General features: G+C 41.0%; 1 long non-coding RNA gene across 2 annotated transcripts in view; it reads right to left on the bottom strand.

Annotated features, from left to right (window-relative positions):
- Nucleotides 1-568: 568 nt before the first annotated feature.
- Nucleotides 569-6,000, bottom strand: part of LOC125149033 (uncharacterized) — a 74,423-nt gene continuing 68,991 nt past the window's right edge. For both annotated transcript variants that reach the window (XR_007145786.1, XR_007145785.1), the window contains one exon: nt 569-1,050. This is a non-coding gene — a long non-coding RNA (uncharacterized LOC125149033). The remainder of the gene's footprint in view (nt 1,051-6,000) is intronic.

The raw sequence follows: 6,000 nt of genomic DNA, 5'->3' as shown, positions 1-6,000 counted from the left end.
TACTCCTATATTTGAATGTGATACAACAAACAGGTATTATTCCTGCAATTAAAAAAAAAAAAAAAAGTTTAGCAAATATATTTTTTTAAGATTTATTTATTTATGGGAGAGTGCAAGCCGGGGAGGGGCAGAGAGAGGGAGACAGGAGATTCAAAGCAGATTCCATGCTGACAGGCTGACAGCAACCAGATTGATGCGGGGCTCAAACCCACACACTACAAGATCGTGACGTGAAGTCGGACCCTCAATTGACTGAGCCACCCAGGTGCCCCAGTAAAGATATTTTTAAGAATGCCTGAGTTAGTTTAGGGGCGCCTGGGTGGCTCAGTCGGTAAGCGTCCAACTTCAGCTCAGGTCATGATCTCATGGTTCATGGGTTCGAACCCCATGTCGGGCTCTGTGCTGACAGTTCAGAGCCTGGGGCCTGCTTCAGATTCTGTGTCTCCCTCGCTCTCTGCTCCTCCCCCATTCATACTCTGTCTCTCTCTCAAAAATAAATAAATATTAAAAAAAAATTTTTTAATAATAAAAATAAATAAATTTTAAAAAAGAATGCCTGAGTTAGTTTAACATTTATAATTGTGTGATTATTCCAGTTGTTTATTATTATGTAACAAACCACCCCAAAACTTCATAGTATAAAATAACAACCATTTAATATACTCATGATTCTATAGGGTCAGAATTGCACAGAATATAGGATGGATGATTCATCTCTGTGCTTAGATATCTGGGACACCAACTGGAGTGCCTAATATGGCTATAGATGGCTGAAACAGCTCACCTAGGGCCATCTGTCTGGGGCCTCAGTTGTTCTCTGTGATGTATCTTCTAGGTCAGGAATGACCAAGATGGCTCCCTCATGTCCATGCATGGCACCCGAGCTGAGAACAGTTGGCTAGCTGGAGGCAGGTTGGGTTACTTTCTGTGATGCTGCCTTTCCACATGACTAGCTTGGGCTTTGCCTCAGCATGGCAGTCTCAGGATAGTCAGACTTCTATGTCGTTATGTGGCTTCCCCCAGAGCAAGAATTGCAGGAAAGAGGAGATCCTATAATCAAAACAGAAGCCACAGTGCCAAAGTCACATACCATTACTTCTATTTTATTTTCTGTTCATTAGAAACAAATCACCAAGTCTAGCCCACACTTAAGGGAAAGAGAACTAAGTTCTATCTCTTGAAGAGAGGAGTATTAAAGAATTTGTTATTGTTGTTATTTTTTAAGTAGGCTCCACGCCCAGTGCAGAGACCAATGCGAGGTTTGAACTCTTAACCCGGAGATCAAGACCTGAGCTGAGATCAAGAGTCACTGACTCTTGGGGCGCCTGGGTGGCTTGGTCGGTTAAGCGTCTGACTTCGGCTCCGGTCATGATCTCACGGTCCGTGAGTTCAAGCCCCACGTCGGGCTCTGTGCTGACAGCTCAGAGCCTGGAGCCTGTTTCAGATTCTGTGTCTCCCTCTCTCTCTGCTCCTCCCCTGTTCATGCTCTGTCTCTCTCTGTCTCAAAAATAAATAAACGTTAAAAAAAATTTTTTTTTAATAAAAAAAATAAAAAGAGTCACTGACTCTTGATCACTTAACCAACTCAGTCACTTCACCAACTGAGCCACCCATGTGCCCCAGGAGTATTAAAGAATTTATGGACGTATTTCTTCAAAAGCACCACATCAGCCATATATTTCATTACATCCTGGGCATTAGACAGGCACCCCCTCCAATCTTCTGCTCTCTTGGAACCAGTTCAAATCTCCAGCCTTGTCTCATAATGAGCAGTGTGGCTGATATCCTTTTCCCCCTGGTCTCTCCCAAACACTCCTGCCCTTCTCTTCTATCCACAAGAACTTAACAGTATATATTTTCCCATCCTTGAAACAGTCCCCTCCCTTAAATGAATTCTGACACCAATTGTTAAAATAATAAAAATTCTGTTTCTTACATGAAACTTTGTATGGAAGAAATTATTCTGAAAGGAAAGTCCCTCTCCAGCCATACTGTTAAGCAAATGTGAGGACAAAAGATATCTGAAGACAGGCAGGGACTCTGAAACTTTCTCTTATACACCCCCTCTGAAGAAAAACACTTGAGAAAGTACTCCAAAACTGATAAAGGAGTCCAGGGAAAAGACTATCAGGAAAAACAAACAAACAAAAAAAAAAAACAGGTGCCTGCGTAGCTCAGTCTTTAAGCATCTGACTTTTGCCGAGGTTATGTTCTCACAATTCCTGAGTTCAAGTCCTGCATGGTGAGCTCCAGCCCTGCTTCAGGTAAGCACCAGCTCCAATTCAAGTAAGCCCTCCTTCTCTCTCTCTCCTCACTCTCTCTGCCCCTCACTCACTTCTGCCCTCTCTCTCTCTCAAAAAGAAAGAAAGAAAGAAAGAAAGAACCAAGAACAGTGGAACTAAAGCAAGAAAATGTTTGAAAAAAATCCAACCTAACAGCTATTCACCAGACTTACAATACAATCTGTCAAAACCAGAATTGGATATTAGCTGTCTTTGGGACAAAAACTGTAGGAAAGAAATAGATGTCATTGTGCAAATTAAGTAAAAATCTGAAAATCCTTAAAAGTGAAGATAAGAGCTTCTGGGTGGCTCAGTCAGTTAAGCGTCCTACTTCGGCACCGGTCATGCTCTTGTAGCTGGTAGGTTCAAGCCCTGCATCTGGTTCTGTGCTGACAGCTTAGAGCCTGGAGCCTTTTCAGAGTCTGTGCCTCCATCTCTCTGCCCTTCCCCTACTCACACTCTCTCTCTCTCTCCCTCTCTCTCTCTCTCTCTCTCTCTCTCAAAAATAAACATTAAAAAAAAATTTTTTTAAGTGAAGATACAAGACTCTCTGCCAAAAAAGGAGGATGTAGTTAAGAAAATCGGTGGAAGGAGCACCTGGGTAGCTTAATCAGTTAAGCATCCAACTTTGGCTCAGGTCATGATCTCACCGGTTTGTGAGTTCAAGCCCCGCATTGGGCTCTGTGCTGACAGCTCAGATCCTAGAACCCGCTTCGGATTCTGTGTCTCCCTCTTTTTCTCTGCCCCTCCCCTGCTCACACTCTCTCTCTGTCACTCTCTGTCTCTCTCTCTCTCTCAAAAATAAATAAACATTAAAAAAAATTGGTGGAGGGAGGTGGGGTAAGGAGTGAGATACAAGCTACACTGGAAAATCATGGTCAGGCTAAAATGCACATGATTTTGGACAAATGATTGTGATTTAAACAGTGAGAAACAAAATCACCAAATAGTCTAAAACAAAGCTGACTTTATTGCCTTCCTGGCACAGGAGAGCCATGCCACTCAAATGCAAGTTCCACAGGTCTCTCTGAGTGAAAACTGAAGTAAATAATAGGGCAGGAAAAAAGAATGCATCAAATAAGGCAAGATTCTGATTTATGGTCTAGCTGGTTCACAAAGCAGATTGTCAAACCATGTTTGCACGTGGTCACTCTTAAATTCGGTATCACGGATAGAAGGAATCTGATTTCGAATAAGTCCAAAACGTTACAAGATTCCCCTGGGTCTCAGGTCATTCAGCAAGGTGCTTGAATGTACATGTTTGAAGCATAGCAAAGTGCTGTTTGTTTGTTTTTTAACAAGTATGAAACTGCCCATCCCTTATTGGACAAAAAAAAAAAATGGATAGAGGAGTAAGATTAATATTCTGAATTCACGATTGACTTTGTTGAGTTTAAACTAGCAGGAATAAGTATTTTCACAGGATGTCTTTTTTTTTTTTTTTTATCCCTACAAGCAATCTGTCACTTTTATTGGATCTTTTCTTGGATCAGCCTTTCTCAATTGCTTTCTTCTAATGGGTTCAGGTTTAAATCCTTATCCTGTTCAATAAATCTTTTTTAAAGTGTATGTGTGTGTTTACTGTCTCCTTAGCCATGACAGTTGTCTTCTGATTTTCATTTGGCAGGTGAGAAGGTTTTATTACATGGAAATTTAAAGTTATAGCTATTAAGTAAACACAGTTTAATCAAAAACACAAGGTTCCCTGGGAATGCAAGCTGGTGCAGCCACTCTAGAAAACAGTATGGAGGTTCCTCAAAAAACTAAAAATAGAACTACCCTACGACCCAGCAATTGCACTACTAGGCATTTATCCAAGGGATACAGGTGTGCTGTTTCGAAGGGACACATGCACCCCAAGTTTATAGCAGCACTAGCAACAATAGCCAAAGTATGGAAAGAGCCCAAATGTCCATCGATGGATGAATGGATAAAGAAGATGTGCTATATATATACAATGGAGTATTACTCGGCAATCAAAAAGAATGAAATCCTGCCATTTGCAACTACGTGGATGGAACTAGAGGGTATTATGCTAAGCGAAATTAGTCAGAGAAAGACAAAAATCATATGACTTCACTCATATGAGGACTTTAAGAGAAAAAACAGATGAACATAAGGGAAGGGAAACAAAAATAATATAAAAGCAGGGAGGGGGACAAAACAGAAGAGACTCATAAATATGGAGAACAAACTGAGGGTTACTGGAGGGGTTGTGTGTGGGGGGGATGGGATAAATTGGTAAAGGGCATTAAGGAATCTACTCCTGAAATCATTGTTACACTATATGCTAACTAACTTGGATGTAAATTTAAAAAAATAAAAAATTAAGTTAAAAAATTAAAACAATTAATAACAAAAAAATAAAAGTGAAAAAAAAACCCACACCGTTCTCATCCTTACTATTTCACAATCTCTTTTTAGCTATAGAAGGGAGGCACCAGGGTGGCTCAGTCAATTAAGTGTCTAACTCTCGATCACAGTCAGTTCAGGTCTTGATCTCAGAGTTGTGAGTTCAAGCCCCACACTGGGCTCTGCACTGGGCATGAAGTCTACTGAAAGAAAGAAAGAAAGAAAGAAAGAAAGAAGAATTTGAGGGAGGCAAAAGGAGACTCTGGTTTCACTTCAGTTCTTTTTCTTCTATTAAATTCTAGTAAGATAAATTAAATGTTTTATTTAAAAAAAATGTTTTTAACGTTTATTCATTCTTGAGACAGAGAGAGACACAGCATGAACGGGGGAGGGGCAGGGAGAGAGGGAAACACAGAATCAGAAGCAGGCTCCGGTCTCTGAGCCATCAGCCCAGAGCCCGATGCGGGGCTCGAACTCGTGGATCGCGAGATCGTGACCTGAGCCGAAGTCGGACGCCCAACCGACTGAGCTACCCAGGCGCCCCTAAATGTTTTATTTTAAAAAGCTGAGACTCCATATGTCATGGTGATGAAATTAATGATGATTTATGGGGCGCCTGGGTGGCTCAGTCGGTTGAGCGTCCGACTTCGGCTCAGGTCATGATCTCGCAGTTCGTGAGTTCGAGCCCCGCGTCAGGCTCTGTGCTGATGGCTCAGAGCCTGGAGCCTGCTTCAGATTCTGTGTCTCCCTCTCTCTCTGACCCTCCCCCGTTCATGTTCTGTCTCTCTCTGTCTCAAAAATAAATAAACGTTAAAAAAAAAATTTTTTTTTTAATTAAAAAAAAAAAGAAATTAATGATGATTTTTTATTTTCATCTGTATGTGTTTGTATTTCTGTAATTTTCTTTAAACATTTAACCACAGATGATCCTGACTGGCTAAGTCAGTAGAACATGTGACTCTTGATCTAGGGGTTCTAAGTTTGAGCACCACTTTGGGCATAGAGCCTACTAAAACAAAACAACAACAACAACAACAACAACAAAATTCACTCCACCCTAAAAATAAGTTATGTTTTAAAAGAATAATTACAGGGGCACCTGGGTGGCTCAGTCAGTTAAGCAGCTGACTCTTGATTTCAGCTCAGGTCATGATCTCACGGTTTGTGAGTTTGAGCCCGACATCGGGTTCTGCTCTTACTGCGCAGAGCCTGCTTGGGATTCTCTCTCCCCTCTCTCTCTCTCTCTGCCCCTCCCCTGCTCTCTCTCTGTCTCTCAAAAATAAAGAAATGTTTAAAAAGTTAATAATTATAAAAGAAAAATAAATAAAAATTTAATCACAAATATGCATTATTTTTGAATCATAAA

This window comes from Prionailurus viverrinus, chromosome D3 (assembly GCF_022837055.1).
Source record: "Prionailurus viverrinus isolate Anna chromosome D3, UM_Priviv_1.0, whole genome shotgun sequence".
NCBI lineage: Eukaryota > Metazoa > Chordata > Mammalia > Carnivora > Felidae > Prionailurus > Prionailurus viverrinus.
The sequence above is the reverse complement of the archived record's forward strand: the minus strand, read 5'-3'. Positions and strand labels throughout refer to the sequence as shown.